The 17097-nt window shown below is 46.4% G+C and overlaps 1 protein-coding gene across 1 annotated transcript in view; it reads right to left on the bottom strand.

Moving 5' to 3' along the window:
• CFAP92 (cilia and flagella associated protein 92 (putative)) overlaps positions 1-12185 on the bottom strand; it is a 176763-nt gene extending 164578 nt beyond the window's left edge. Inside the window, exon 1 of the mRNA XM_040359356.1 lies at positions 12117-12185. The gene's annotated coding sequence lies outside the window, so the exon portion shown is untranslated. The remainder of the gene's footprint in view (positions 1-12116) is intronic.
• Positions 12186-17097: the final 4912 nt, after the last annotated feature.

The following is a 17097-nucleotide window of genomic DNA, read 5'->3' as shown; positions in this document are numbered from 1 at the left end:
AAACGGCTCAGATCCTCGCCTGTCCGTGTTCCCCTTGTAGATCCTCTAGTCCAGGTGGTACCAGGTTTCCTGGGTGTCCGAATTCCTCCAAGGGAAAAAAAGGGACTCTCATAGAGTAGTAGGTTCAAAGTATCAGGGGTTAATTTTTATTAGTGGTGCAGCCGTGTGCTGGCTTCCACTTAGGCAGTGTATACAAAAAGATTAAATTAACATAAAAATAAGGAATAAAAACTGGGACAGAGTAACGATAAAATTAGCTAAAAACAGAACAAAAATATATACAAGCAGGCAGTTATCTGGTGATAACAAGCTTCCCTGCACAGCACTAGAGCCGGTAACGAAAGTCAGCGCCAGCCTAGGAACGGCGTGCGTTCCACCAAATGATCAGCTGGTTGATCCGGGAAGTGCGTGCGGGCGTGCGTGTATCCGCTTTACGTACGTTTCGTTCTACCCGCTTCAGAAGACGTAATAGAACGAAACGTGCGTAAAGCGGATACACGCACGCCCGCACGCACTTCCCGGATCAACCAGCTGATCATTTGGTGGAACGCACGCCGTTCCTAGGCTGGCGCTGACTTTCGTTACCGGCTCTAGTGCTGTGCAGGGAAGCTTGTTATCACCAGATAACTGCCTGCTTGTATATATTTTTGTTCTGTTTTTAGCTAATTTTATCGTTACTCTGTCCCAGTTTTTATTCCTTATTTTTATGTTAATTTAATCTTTTTGTATACACTGCCTAAGTGGAAGCCAGCACACGGCTGCACCACTAATAAAAATTAACCCCTGATACTTTGAACCTACTACTCTATGAGAGTCCCTTTTTTTCCCGTGGAGGAATTCGGACACCCAGGAAACCTGGTACCACCTGGACTAGAGGATCTACAAGGAGAACACGGACAGGCGAGGATCTGAGCCGTTTGGATACTACCCACGTATATGCACTTTACCCCTGCAGGGGTGAGTGCCTCTGGTGAGTGGGGACCCAGGAGGGGGAGCACCGGACCCACTGCGTAAAACTGCACTACTGCATACTGTGACCACTCACTCTGTCTGGAAAGCACATGGTCACCAACAATTATCTTTGATATATGTTTATGGACTACTGTCCCTTTATTTATTCACTGGACTATTTATTCAGCATTTGCTCTTTTTATTTTTGATATTTTTCCTATTTTATACTTTTTGGACACATTCAGACCTATAGCACCATTGCTGATAGGCAGATACTACCTAGTATCATTCAACTCAACGTTTGGTTATATATATTTTTTATCTTTGCACGTGCCTATGTAATGTATTTTATGTGTTTGTAATCACTAAGCAACACTCGTGACTGGATGACACACTCACTTCACCACTGGCACACTATTTCATTCTATTTACTGCTTCTCACATGAGCAGTACACTGAGGCACTATATCTTCACAGACCCAATAGCCATAGTCTCACAGGGGTCAGATCATAGTGAGCCACGTACCAGTTTTCCGGTACTATCAGCCTCCACTAAAGACAGCGCCGTCACCCCCATATCTCTACTATTCTCTCTCTGTATCCTCTAGGGGATTACATTCGGGGGGGCTGCAGTCTTATTATAGTTTTATTTTATATATCCATTTTATATATATATTGTGTTTGGTTTATTTACCTATTTACCACACGCATTTTTCACCACCACTACTGCTACATATCTCCATTTAGTGCTTCCTAAGCGCGGCTCTACTATTTAATTTATCTTGAGAAAGGGGCCTGGATGCAGCTCCATCAGCCCCTATGTTAATCCAGCCCTGCACCCAGAGCCCCCCTTTTACTTACCTGAACCCGAACGTTCTATTTACAGGGACAAGTACAGCAGCTCCAGCCGCTATCTCAGGTCCCCAATATAGATTGATAGCAGCGCAGCCATTGTCTCCCGCTGCTCTCAATCAAGTCCAGTGACACAGGAGGCGGGGCCGAGTCAATGGACACAGCAGCAGGACTCAGGAGCGTGCTCGCTCAGGTGTCCCCTTGGAATGCAGGGTGAGGAGCCAGAAGCGCCGTTGGGGAACCCCAGAAAAGGAGGATTGGAGCCAATCTGTGCAAAACCCTTGCACAAAGGAGGCAAGTATAACATGTTTGTTGTTTAAAAAAAAAAAAAACCTTTACATCTCTTTAAATCTGCAACTTTCATGAGCCACTTGAGTACCAGCCTGAAAAAAACTCCTTCCTCTCTAGGCCATTTTTCAGTGGTGGTAGTTTTATTAACAATTACTCGATCATGCAATTGTGTACCCAATTAATTTTATATCATTGTATTGAGACATATAGCACGATCTACGCCACATTCGGCGCTTCCTCCGTCCTCCGTTATCTTCTAGGAGACACACATGTCCCAGAAGACAGCAGGGACCAGTGGGATCGCGCAACTCGACTCATGCATGCGCAGTAGGGAACCAGGAAGTGAAGCCGCAAGGAAGTAGGTGTGGCAGCACCCGAGGGACAGATCGGTTTCGGGTGCCGACATCGTGGGCGCCCTGGACAGGTAAGTGTCCTTATTTTAAAAGTCAGCAGCTGCAGTATTTTTCTAGCTGCTGACTTTAAAAATATAATAATAATTGGTGGAACTTCACTTTAATAAGTTTAAGTGTTTTTTTTTTGCCATCCAAAGGAAAAAAGACCAAAAGTTAGGGTTAGCTTATATTTATCTTTCATTCCTTCACCATTAAAAATACAATCCTGCAATCGTTGGTGGCCAGTGGCAAAATGGACACATCCTACTGGCTGCAATTTATGCCCCTAGTGCTGATTTTTCTGTTTGTTTTTTTGCTGCACTTTAAGCAGAAGTACAGCCAAAGTCTGTATGGCTGAACTCCTCCTGTGGATCACAGGAGTGCAGTTCTTTCTGCACTCCTGTGACCCCCCCATCAGCAGACAGCGGGCTGAGCCAGTCCAGCCTCGGGTAAGATTGCGACAATCAAGTCAGGATCTGCCCATATGCCTGGAGCCACCCCCTCCACAGCCCAGCGCTCCAGTGAGCAGAGGGTGGGTGACAGAGTGGGGGGAGCCCTGACAACAATGCGATCGGAGGCGTTTGATCACTCGGTTCTTAGTGTTATAGCCGGCGGGAGACCGATGCTGCATCCACCTAGGTAAGTATAAATCTGCAAAAAAAAAACATACAGAGCTTTGAAAAAGTATTCCTACCCCTTGAAATTTTCCACATTTTGTCATGTTCCAACCAAAAACTTAAATGTATTTTAGTGGGATTTTATGTGACAGACCAACATAAAGTGGCCCATAATTGTGAAGTGGAAGGAAAATGATAAAAGGTTTTCAATTTGTTTTACAAATAAATATGTGAAAAGTGTGGAGTGCATTTGTATTCGGCCCCCCGAGTCAATACTTTGTAGAACCACCTTTTGCTGCAATTACAGCTGCAAGTTTTTTTGGGTATCTCTACCAGCTTTGCACATCTAGAGAGTGAAATTTTTGCCCGTTCTTCTTTGCAAAATAGCTCAAGCTCTGTCAGATTGGATGAAGAGCGTCTGTGAACAGCAATTTTTAAGTCTTGCCACAGATTCTCAATTGGATTTAGGTCTGGACTTTGACTGGGCCATCCTAAGACATGAATATGCTCTGATCTAAACCAGTGTTTCTCAACCTTTTTTCCCCATCAAGGCACCCTTTAAAATTATCTCTGTCTCAAGGTACCCCATTCTAAAATGTAAAAAATTATTCTAATATTTTTACATACCACAGCAATATCCACACGCAAGGCACCCAATGTTAGAGGTGATTTATTCTTCACTTTTGCACACTGGTACTAATATTCCTAGGTTTCTCTTCTCCCTCAATTCCTCCTTACATGAGTGTCAAAAACAAGGATGCTGTGGAGGCGACAGACATCCTCCTTATCAACTGATGACATCATTGGTTGTTAGAATGCCAGTTTCTAGAAAGTCGTAATGGTGCATAATGAAAATTTGTGGCTTTGTGTAATTAAAAGGCAGGCTGCACCCCTGAAGAAACCTCAAGGCACCCTGGTTGAAAAGGGTTAATCTAAACCAGGGGTCTCCAAACCCCGGCCCGCGGGCCACATCTGGCCCGCTTGTGTGTTTTATCCGGCCTGCAGTGTAAACAAAGCCGCCCATGCTGCCACGCCGTTTTTTTTTAACAAAAGAAGCAGTGCCGTTTTTTTACATTAGCTGCTGCCTGGGACCGCCGAGGTGCGGCACCTCCTATCTTCCCGCCTTCTGTTTGAAGTTACGATCCTTCCACGAGTGACGTCACAGGCGCGGCACTTCCCCTCTTCCTGCCCGCTACTACACTCATGGAAGGATCGTTAATTCAAACAGCGGGTGGGAAGAGGGGAGGTGCCACGCCTGTGACATCACTCGTGAAAGGCTCGTAACTTCAAACAGCGGACAGAAAGAGGGGAGGTTCCGCGCCTGTGACGTCACTCGTGGAAGGATCATAACTTCAAACAGCGGGCGGGAAGAGGGGAGGTTCCCGAGCCTCGGCGACAGGAGCTGCAGAAGAGCTGAAGTCGATAAGTACGGAGGTAAGAGGCTGATCATGTTATCGTGTTGCACAAAGCTGATAAGCACACTACAGGGGAGATTTCTACATTGCTGTGCTAATGGGGATATTTCTGGGGACGTTGCTGTGCTGATGGTGACATTGCTGGGGACACTGCTGATGGGGACACCGCTAATGGGGACACCGGCGTCCCCATCATATGTGTGCCCATCAGCAATGATGGGGATACTGCTGATGGAATCACCGCTGATGGGGACACCGGTGTCCCCATCAGCGGCGTCCCCATCAGCAATGATAGGGACACTGCTGATGGGGATGCTGATGATGAGGACACTGCTGATGGGGACATGGGGTCACCGCTGATGGGGACATGGGGACACTGCTGATGGGGACACCGGTGTCATCAGCAATGATGGGGACACCACTGATGGAGACACTGATGAGGACACCAATGATATTTTAAACATAACCGTTTTTTTCCGGCCCCCGAATACTTGTAAAATCTACAAAGTGGCCCTCGTGTTAAAAAGTTTTGAGACCCCTCATCTAAACCATTCCATTGTAGCTCTGGCTGTATTTTTAGGGTTGTTGTCTAGCTGGAAGGTGAACCTCTGCCCCAGTCTCAAGTCTTTTGCAGACTCTAACAGGTTTTCTTCTAAGATTTCCCTGTATTTAGCTCCATCCATCTTCCCATCAACTCTGACCAGCTTCTTGGTCCCTGCTGAAGAAAAGCATCCCCACAACATGATGCTGCCACCACCATGTTTCACGGTGGAGATGGTGTGTTCTGGGTGATGTGCAGTGTTAGTTTTCCGCCACAAATAGCGTTTTGCTTTTAGGCCAAAAAGTTCAATTTTGGTCTGATCAGAGCACCTTCTTCCAAATTTGCTGTGTCCCCCACATGGCTTCTCGCAGACTGCAAATGGGACTTCTTTTGGCTTTCTTCTTGCCACTCTTCCATAAAAGACAGGTTTTTGTGGAGTGCACAACTTATGGCCTGTGCACACGATACGAAAATCGTACAAAAAATACCGCTTTCTAATCGATCATACGTCAATCTGATCGTTAGTACAGAGCGTTCCATAGCCAATCATGACATTTCATCCAATCCGACAAGCGCAAACATTTTCGTTTAGTCAGCGCGGTTGTTGTCCGAAAATACAATACAAATGCACCACAACACATGACATCACTTTTTTTTTCTGTCGTATGAGAATTTTTATGGCTTTAGTAACCTATTCAATTTCTACTTGCGACTAATAAGCAAAAAAAGTTGACCGATCTGTCATTCAATTTTCGGATCATGTGTACGGGGCATAATAGTTGTCCTGTGGACAGATTCTCTCACCTGAGCTGTGGATCTCTGCAGCTCCTCCAGAGTTACCATGGGCCTCTTGGCTGCTTTTCTGATGAATTCTCTCCCTGCCCAGCCGGTCAGTTTAGGTGGACAGCCATGTCTTGGTAGGTTTGCATTTGTGCCATACTCTTTCCATTTTTGGATGATGGATTGAACAGAGCTCTGTGAGATGTTCAAAGCTTGGGATATTTTTTATAACCTAACCCTGCTTTAAACTTCTCCACAACTTTATCCTGACCTGTCTGGTGTGTTCCTCTGGCCTTTATGATGCGGTTGTTTAACAAACCTCTAAGTGCCGGTTCACACAGGGGCAACCCAACTTACAGCGCGACTTTGTGAGGTTATTTTTGAGGCGACTTCAGTGCGACTTCAGCATGACTTTGAGCAACTTACGACGCAACTTAAAGTTGCCTCCAGGACAGCCGACTTTGGCTGTGGCCAATCACAGAATAATTAGCTCTGTGGGGAGGGAGGAGGTTGCCTGGCTAAACGATTTTCTTTTTCCTGTAAAGTCGCTTTAATAAGGAGATCTGACTTGACGGCAACTTCCATTGAAATCTATGGGTACAATTCCCTAGAAGTCACCTTGAAGTAATACATGAACCTTTTCTGAAGTCTGAGCAACTTCAGTAGTGTTACTACTCATTTACTTCTATGGCATTTTTTATGTCCAGCAACTTGGGGCAACTTGAGGACTTACAAGTCGGATCCAAAGTTGCTGTAGTGTGAACCGGCACTTAAAGCGGTGGTTCACCCTCCATAACAACATTTTAGCATAAAATTAGGCATAGTAGTGCGAGCTACAGTTTGCCTGTATTAATTTTTTTAGCCCCGTACTCACTGTGCAATCGTATATTGAACATTCCGACTCCCCGCGGGGAATGGGCGTTCCTATCCAGAGGGAAGATGATTGACGGCCGGCTCTGGCACGTCACGCTCCCCGAAGACAGCCGGAGTAAGAGCCAAGTCCTATTTCGGCTATTTCCGGAGAAGCGTGACGCGCCAGAGCCGGCCGTCAATCACCTTCCCTCTGGATAGGAACGCCCATTCCCCGCGGGGAGTCGGAATCTTCAATATACGATTGCACAGTGAGTACGGGGCTAAAAAAATAAATACAGGCATACTGTAGCTCGCGCTACTATGCCTAATTTTATGCTAGAGGAAATTGTATTTATTTTTTTATAGGGTGAACCCCCTCTTTAACCACTTCAATACAGGGCTTTTATACACACCTCATTACCGGGCCTATTCTGGCACTTCTCTCCTACATGTAAAAATCATCATTCTTTTGCTAGAAAATTACGCAGAACCCCCAAATATTATATATGTTTTTTTAGCAGACACCCTAGGGAATAAAACGACGGTCATTGCAACGTTTTATCTTGCACGGTATTCATGCAATAATTTTTCAAACGCCCTTTTTTTGGAAAAAAATTGTTACATGAATTAAAAAAACAACAAAACAGTAAAGTTAGCCCAATTTTTTTGTATAATGTGAAAGATTATGTTACAATGAGTAAATAGATACCCAACATGTCACGCTTTAAAATTGCGCATAGTCATGGAATGGCGCCAAACTTTGGTACTTAAAAATCTCCATAGGCAACGCTTTAATTTTTTTTTACAGGTTACCAGTTTAGATTTACAGAGGAGATCTAGTTCTAGATTTGTTGCTGGCACTCTAACGCACGCGGCGATACCTCACATATGTGGTTTAAACGGCGTTCACATATGTCGGCGGGACTTACGTGTGCGTTCGCTACTGCGCGCGAGCTACCGGGGACAGGGGCGTTTTAATTTTATTTTTTATTCTTTTATTTATTTTTTTACTTATTTTTTTCTTTTTTAACACTTTTCTAATTTTTTTTATTTATTTTTTTACTTTTTTTACTTTTATTCCTATTACAAGGAATGTAAACATCCCTTGTAATAGGAATGTGTGTGACAGGTCCTCTTTATGGAGAGATGCGGGGTCAATAAGACCCTGCATCTCTCCTCCAGGCTGGAAATCATGAGATCGGTGAAAAAAAATTCACCGATCTCATGAATACAGTTGCTTAGCAGCCGCAATCGCGGCTTTGTTTACTTACGGGACCCGGGCGTGACGTCATCACATCGCGCCCGGGTCCTCCGACGGTCATAGAGATGACTGGTGACCATCTGGTCACTAGTCATCTCTATGCTTCCTCCGAGCGCCGGACGATTCTTTCTCCGGGCCCCCGATGGCACGGGAGAGCCCGGATAAGCACCGGATGGCGGTGGGAGGGGGGGGATGTCCCCTCCCGCCGCCTGTAAGAACGATCTAGCGGCGGAATCGCCGCTATGATCGTTCTTATGGTGCGCAGGATCGCCGGCAGAACAAAAGGATATCTGGATGATGCCTCTAGGTGCAGGCATCATTCAGATATCCACCCGCAAAGCCCAGGACGTCATTTGACGTCCACCCAGGATGGGAGATCCCATCTGTGGACGTCAAATGACAATGGGCCGGTATTGAAGTGGTTAAGGACGTCACAGAACAGCTGTATTTATACTGAGATTAAATAACACACAGGTGGACTCTGTTTACTAATAAGGTGACTTCTGAAGTAAATTGGTTCCACTAGATTTTAGTTAGGGGTATCAGGCCCCTTTCACACTGGGGCGGCGTTGGCATTTAAGAGAGTTATTCCTAAGAATTACAGGCCTACAATATAAAACAACAGATTTCCATGCAAAACAATGTACCACTTTGACATTCAAAAATCTGACATAATCATACCGCCAGGGAGGTTAAGGGCTGGATCGCACAGGAATGTGGTGTGTGCTCCCGTGCGTTCCCATGCAGTGCGATTTTCAGGCCATCCATTTGAATGGACTGAAATTGAGCTGGATTGCACATACACTACTTTGGAAAAAGTGCCATGCCAAATTGCATGGTACTGTGGTACCATGCGATCTGGTCCCTGCAATGCTGCTAACAATGCATTAGCACCCGCAGCAGATCACAAAGGCTGTGCATTTTGAAGGCGGTGCAGGAAATACGCATTGAAAGGGGCCTTTCCAGCACAGCACTCTGGTGTGAAACGGCCCCAAGGCCCCTTTCACACTGGGGCGTTTTTCAGGCGCGTTGGCGTTAAAAAAAGCACCTGTAAAGTGCCTGAAAGAAGCCTCATCTGCAATCCCAATGTGAAAGCCTGAGTGCTTTCAGAGCCCTTTCACACTGCCAGCGCCCAAAAACCGCTGGTAAAGCTCCGCTAAGACCCCTTTCACACTGGGGCGTTTTTCAGGTGCATTGGCGTTAAAAAAAAGCGCCTCAATGGGAAGGGGCGTTTTAGGGGCGGTGTATTTAACGCTTCTAAAGCACTGCAAAGAAGCTGCTTGCAGGACTTTTTTTTGATGCCCTGCCAGCGCAGCGCCTCAGTGTGAAAGCACTCGGGCTTTCACATTGGGATTGCAGATGAGGCTTCTTTCAGGTGCTTTTTTTAATGCCAAGACCCCTTTCACAGTGGGGCGGTTTGCACTACAAATAGCGCCTGCAAACCGACCCAAAACAGCGGCGCACAAAAGACCTGCTAGCCACATCTTTGGAGCGGTGAGAGGAGCTTCTCCACCTCTCCTTCCCATTAAAAGCAATGGGAAACTGCGGCTATACCGCCGGCAATGCGCCTCTGCAGAGGCACATTGCCGGCGGTATTAACCCTTTTTCGGCTGCTAACGGGGATTAATACCCCAGCAATTCTGACAGTATAGTGCTGCCACCGCACCTTCCTTCTCTGCTTTTTTTTAATGCTAAAGCGCCTGAAAACGCCCCAGTGTGAAAGGGGTCTAAATGCGAACAGCAGAGTACAAATCTGGCTGCAGCTGTTCACACACGTGTGTAGGGGGACAGTTCCTCGACCAGAAAAAAAAAAATATTTATACTTTCCAAATAGTTATTACAAAGTATCTTCTATTATCTAAAATGTTATTTTTTACGCCCCAATTCCTACTATGACGTGCGATGGCGGCTGATGCGCTTTTGCACGTGTATGTGCATTTCATTTGTATTTTGCCCATTGACATGAACAGACTGCCCACGCTACATACATAGGGCAGTCTGTTCATGTCAATGGGCTGCCCTACAAGCGCCATAATAGCTCATGCGGCTTGTTGAGCGTCTGCTTGCTACGTTTGAGGTGCTGATAACCATGAATGGCACTACAAAGGCGACAGACATTTTTATTTTTTTTTGCACATTTCGCAAACGCACAATTGTGTGTGAATGCAGCTTTACTTCCCCAGTCTGACACACCATTTCCATTCCATTCATACACAAACATATCAGACTGGACAATATTTTTTATATAATGACAAGTATTGTGACTCTGGTTCCATAAGTTCTCTATCCCGCTCCCTCACGGCGCACTGTATAATGGTGACTATCCCTCACAGCACACTGTACAATGGCGAATATGCCTCACGGCGCACTGTACAATGGCGAATATCGCTCACGGCGCACTGTACAATGGCGAATATGCCTCACGGCGCACTGTACAATGGCGAATATCCCTCACCGCGCACTGCACAATGGCAAATATCCCTCACGGCGCACTGCACAATGGCGAATATCCCTCACGGCGCACTGTACAATGGCGAATATCGCTCACTGCGCAATGTACAATGGCGAATATCGCTCACTGCGCACTGTACAATGGCGGATATCGCTCACGGCGCACTGTATAATGGTGACTATACCTCACGGCACACTGTACAATGGCGAATATGCCTCACGGCGCACTGTACAATGGCGAATATCGCTCACGGCGCACTGTACAATGGCGAATATGCCTCACGGCGCACTGTACAATGGCGAATATGCCTCACGGCGCACTGTACAATGGCGAATATCCCTCACGGCGCACTGTACAATGGCGAATATCCCTCACGGCGCACTGTACAATGGCGAATATGCCTCACGGCGCACTGTACAATGGCGAATATCGCTCACGGCGCACTGTACAATGGCGAATATCGCTCACGGCGCAATGTACAATGGCGAATATCGCTCACGGCGCACTGTACAATGGTGGATATCGCTCACGGCGCACTGTATAATGGTGACTATCCCTCACGGCGCACTGTATAATGGTGACTATCCCTCACGGCGCACGGTATAATGGTGAATATCCCTCACAGCGCACTGTATAATGGTGAAAATTCCTCACGGCGCACTGTACAATGGCGAATATCCCTCACGGCGCACTGTACAATGGCGAATATGCCTCACGGCGCACTGTACAATGGCGAATATCGCTCACGGCGCACTGTACAATGGCGAATATCGCTCACGGCGCAATGTACAATGGCGAATATCGCTCACGGCGCACTGTACAATGGTGGATATCGCTCACGGCGCACTGTATAATGGTGACTATCCCTCACGGCGCACGGTATAATGGTGAATATCTCTCACAGCGCACTGTATAATGGTGAAAATTCCTCACGGCACACTGTACAATGGCGAATATGCCTCACGGCGCACTGTACAATGGTGAATATCCCTCACGGCGCACTGTACAATGGCGAATATCGCTCACGGCGCACTGTACAATGGCGAATATCGCTCACGGCGCACTGTACAATGGCGAATATCGCTCACGGCGCACTGTACAATGGCGAATATCGCTCACGGCGCACTGTACAATGGCGAATATCGCTCACGGCGCACTGTACAATGGCGAATATCCCTCACAGCTCACTGTATAATGGTGACTATACCTCACAGCGCACGGTATAATGGTAAATATCCCTCGCAGCCCCATGTATAATGGTGAATAAACCTCCTGTATAATGGTGAATATCCCTCACACAGCACACTGTATAATGGTGAATATCCCTCACACAGCACACTGTATAATGGTGAATATCCCTCACACAGCACACTGTATAATGGTGAATATCCCTCACACAGCACACTGTATAATGGTGACTCTCCCTCCTGTATAATGGTGAATATCCCTCACACAGCACACTGTATAATGGTGAATATCCCTCACACAGCACACTGTATAATGGTGACTCTCCCTCCTGTATAATGGTGAATATCCCTCACACAGCACACTGTATAATGGTGAATATCCCTCACACAGCACACTGTATAATGGTGAATATCCCTCACACAGCACACTGTATAATGGTGAATATCCCTCACACAGCACACTGTAAAATGGTGAATATCCCTCACACTGTATAATGGTGACTATCCATCCTCTGCTGCCTCTTACCTTCTCCTCCAACTCTCTCTGCAACAAAGTTTTCTCCACCAACAAACGTGCAATCACTGTGTTCATCCGCGCCGATAAATAGTCCCCGGTGTCTGAGGAGACAGAGCGGCCAGCGGGCTGAAAGCCTCGTCAGCTCGTTGTTTACGTTAATAAATACTTTATGTAATGTTTCTTTCCTCAGTATATTAAAATATGAAGGAATAAAGAGCAAGAATGTGCCGTGCTGGCGGAGGGATACGGAGTGCAGCACCTGTAGTATTACCATGGAGATGGCTCAGCTTGTAGGGGCGGGGCTGGGAAGGAGCTGTACTTGTGTTATAGAGGAGAAGGGACGGCCACTCTTATTGGTAAGGAAAGAAAACTTTGCTGTCAAGTTGTTGCTAGAATAACATCAGTAGCAGCCTGGAGGAGAAGAAGCTCGGGCAAACGTTTATTGTTCCTTTTTGCAGAGAGTGGAGCAGGGATTAACCATTTAACCACTGCAGCCCCGGAAGAATGTACCCGCTTCCTGACCAGAGCACTTTTTGCAAATCGGCACTGCGTCGCTTGAACTGATAATTGCGCGGTCGTGCGACGTAAATAAATTTGACGTCTTTTTCCCCCACAAATAGAGCTTTCTTTTGGTGGTATTTGATCACCTCTGCGGTTTTTATTTTTTGCGCTATAAACAAAAAAAGGGCGAAAATTTTGCTATAATAAATATCCCCCAAAAAAATATAAAAAAACTAATTTATTTCTTAGTTTAGGCCGATATGTATTCTTCTACATATTTTTGGTAAAAAAATAGTAATAAGCGTATATTGATTGGTTTGCGCAAAAGTTATAGGGCCAGGTCCACATACAAATGGACAGGCGCAGCGTATCAGAGATACGCTACGCCGCCGTATCTTACCTGGCTTAAAGTCGAATCCAGGAAGAATTTGCGCCGTAAGTTACGGCGGCGTAGTGTATTTCTGGTGGCGGAATTCAAATCGGCGGGTAGGGGGCGTGATTCATTTAAATGAAGCGGGTTCCCGCTCCGATTGAACTGCGCATGCTCCGTTTCAAAATTTCCCGCCGTGCTTTGCGCGAAATGACGTTGCAACAACGTCATTTTTTTAACTTAGACGTGACTTACGTCCATCCCTATTCACGGACGACTTACGCAAAAAAAAAAAAAATTCTAATTTCGACGCGGGAACGACGGCCATACTTTAACATGGCAAGTCTATCTATACGCCAGTAACGCCACAAAATAGCAGCTTTAACTATACGCCGGAAAAAGCTGACTAGAGACGACGTAAGAGAATGCGACGACCACGCGTACGTTCGTGGATCGTCGGAAAAAGCTCATTTGCATACCCGACGCAGAAAACGACGCAAACTCCACCCAGCGGACGCCGAAGTATTGCATCTAAGATCCGAAGGTGTACGAAGCCGTACGCCTGTGGGATCGAACCCAGATGCCGTCGTATCTTGGTTTGAGGATTCAAACTAAAGATACGACGCAGGAAATTTGAAAGTACGCCGGCGTATCAGTAGATACGCCGGCGTACTTGCTCTGTGGAGAGTGTCCACAAAATAGGGGATAGTTTTATGTAATTTTTATTATTAATATTTTTTTATTAGTAATGGCAGCGATCAGCAATTTTTATCGTGACAGCAACATTATGATGGACAGATCGGACACTTTTGACATTATTTTGGGACCATTGTTATTTATTGCTCTAAAAATGCACTGATTACTCTGTAAATGTCACTGGCAGGGAAGGGGTTAAACACCAGGAGGCAAGGAAGGGGTTAAGTGTGTCCTAGGGAGTGATTCTAACTGTGGGGGGCTGGGCTACAAGTGACACAACACTTGATCACTTCTCCCGATGACAGAGAGCAGTAGATCAGTGTCCTGTCACTAGACAGAACAGGGAAATGCCTTGTTTACAAAGGCATCTCCCCGTTCTGCCTCTCCGTGACACAATCGATTTTGCGGGTCCCGCTGGCACGGTCACGGAGCTCGCGGCGGGCAGGTACGTTGCTTTATGCAGCCGTGACATTCTGCTGACATATATCGGCGTTAGCCGGTCGTCAAGTGGTTAAGGAACGAGCCTCTTTCTGAGATTTGGGGGCAGATCCTCAAAGAAATTGCGCCGGCGTATCTCTTGATACGCCGCGTAATTTCAAATTGTGCGCGTCGTATCTTTGTTTTGGTATCCACAAAACAAGATACAACGGCATCTGGGTTAGATCTGACAGGCGTATGCCTTAGTACGCCGTCGGATCTTAGATGCAATTTTTCTGCGGCCGCTAGGTGGCGTTTCCGTCGTATTCCGTGTCGAGTATGCGAATTAGCGATTTCCGACGATCCACGAACGTACGAGCGGCCGTCACATTTTTTTACGTCGTTTCCGTTCGGCTTTTTACAGCATATAGTTAAAGCTGCTATATGGTGGCGTACTCAATGTTAAGTATGGCCGTCGTTCCCGCGTATAATTTTGAAAATTTTACGTCGTTTGCGTAAGTCGTCCGTGAATGGGGCTGGACGCCATTTACATTCACGTCGAAAACAATGACGTCCTTGCGACGTCATTTGGAGCAATGCACCCTGGGTGTTTTTACGGACGGCGCATGAGCAGTTCGTTCGGCGCTGGGACGCGCTTCATTTAAATGAAACACAGCCCCTACCCGCCCGCCGAATTTGAATTCCGCGCCCTTACGCCACGAGAGATACACTATGCCGCCGTAACTTACGGTGCAAATTCGTTGAGGATTCAAACCAAATCAATGTAAGTTACAGCGGCGTAGCGTATCTTACATACGCTGCGCCCGGCGCAGATGTATGTGGATCTGCCCCTTGATGTTTACAAGTTAAAAATCTTTTTTTTTTTGCTAGAAAATTACCTAGAACCCCCAAACATTATATATTTTTTTCTAACACCCTAGAGAATAAAATGGCGGTCGTTGCAATACTTTCTGTCACACCGTATTTGCACAGCAGTCTTACAAGCACACTTTTTTGGTAAAAAATACACTTTTTTAATAAAAAAATAAGACAACAGTAAAGTTAGCCAATTTTTTTTTCATTGTGAAAGAAAATGTTATGCTGGGTAAATTGATAACCAATTGTCACGCTTCAAAATTGCGCCAGCTCGTGGAATGGCGACAAACTTTTACCCTTAAAAATGTCCATAGGCGATGTTTAGAAGATTCTACAGGTTGTATGTTTTGAGTTACAGAGGAGGTCTAGGGCTAGAATTATTGCTCTCGCTCCACAGATTGCGGCGATACCTCACATGTGTGGTTTGAACACAGTTGTGTAACTTTTATTCCTATTACAAGAATGTAAACATCCCTTGTAATAGAAAAAACCCTAATCACTCCATGTGCATTAGCATTATTGTTCTGTGTGCCAACAGGAAGATAGGAAAGATCTCCCTCTTACTGGCTCTGCCATAATCCATGCCGGGTGCCGGACGCATGGACTTCAATGTGTGTTTTTTTAAAGCACGTGATTAGAGCCTGATGCTCTAATTGGCTTCAAAAAGGGTAGGCCCGTGGCGCAGGGCCCACCCATTTGTGTGACACTAACGAATTAATAATTGCTAATGTCTTTCTGTTTCTCCTCCCAGCCAATCAGTAAGCCACAGGATGACGAAATGCGTCAGCCGGAGGGACGTGCTGACGTCACCATGCAGTTACGATCCCGGAAAGACAGGTGTTTTTTGTTTTAGCCGGCCAGCTTTTTTCACATATGCTGTTTTATGTACTTCCAATGTAAGTGCAATATTACCCTTTTTTAATAAATGTTAGTTGGTTTTACACTTTTGTTGGGTCATCCTTTTGAGCGCATCCATTCAAAAAGATTGTGGCTCCTTTGGTTCTCTGGAAGGGCTTGGACCATTCACTTTGTTCCACTACATGTGAAGTTTCCTGTTACGAGCCGCCATTGATTCCTACCTAGAGGACAAAGGCTCCAGCTGGGGTCTGGTAAGCATGTATTCTATGTGGTGAAGGTATATGTTTGGTAGTGTTCTGAGTCACCAACATCACCAGGAGGACTTTTTAAATTGATATACGGGGTAGGTCTATTAAAGCGGGGGTTCACCCTATAAACCCCAAAAAAAATTATTTTTTTCCTCTACCATAAAATCAGGCATTGTAGCGCGAGCTACAGTATGCCTGTCCCGATTTTTTTATCCCTGTACTCACCTTGTACTCGTACATCGAAGATACCGACTCCCCTCGGGGAATGGGCGTGCCTATGGAGACGGAGGATGATTGACGGCCGGCTCTGGCGCGTCACGCTTCTCCGGAAATAGCCGAAATAGGCTTGGCTCTTCACGGCGACTGCGCATAGCCTGTGCGCAGGCGCCGTGAAGAGCCGAGACCTACTCCGGCTGTCTTCGGGGAGAGTGACGTGCCAGGGCCGGCCGTCAATCATCCTCCCTCTCCATAGGCACGCCCATTCCCCGCGGGAGCCGAAATCTTTAATGTACGAGTACACAGTGAGTACGGGGGTAAAAAAATCGGGACAGGCATACTGTAGCTCGCGCTACAATGCCTGTCTCGATGGAAAAATCATGTCAGTGAGGGTGAACTACCGCTTTAAATAAAGAGACTGTGATCCCACCCGGTAAACAATGCAGTCAGAACCGGTTATAACTGCATGCGTGGTGACCTTGAATATGTTTAAACCTGCATGAAAAGCACCAACACTCGATGACGTTCAGTTGATTGTGAGTCGCCTTTTAGTTTGGTTGTGTTTACTGTAGTGTGACGAAAAATGCAAAGTTTAAAAGTTGAATATACGGCCTCTGGCCTCCTGCCGCTGGGGGGCGCATGCCCGCCGCGTCACTCAGGTGCCGATGCGGGTGCCTGGCAGCCTCGATGTCCGCCAGACACCCGCGATCGGCAGTCACAGAGCCAGGGATGTGGATCTCTGTGTGTAAACACAGAGATCCACATCCTGTCAGGGAGAGGAGAACGATGGTGTGTCCCTTGTACATAG

The sequence above is a fragment of the Rana temporaria genome, chromosome 7 (genome assembly GCF_905171775.1).
Source record: "Rana temporaria chromosome 7, aRanTem1.1, whole genome shotgun sequence".
NCBI lineage: Eukaryota > Metazoa > Chordata > Amphibia > Anura > Ranidae > Rana > Rana temporaria.
The sequence above is the reverse complement of the archived record's forward strand: the minus strand, read 5'-3'. Positions and strand labels throughout refer to the sequence as shown.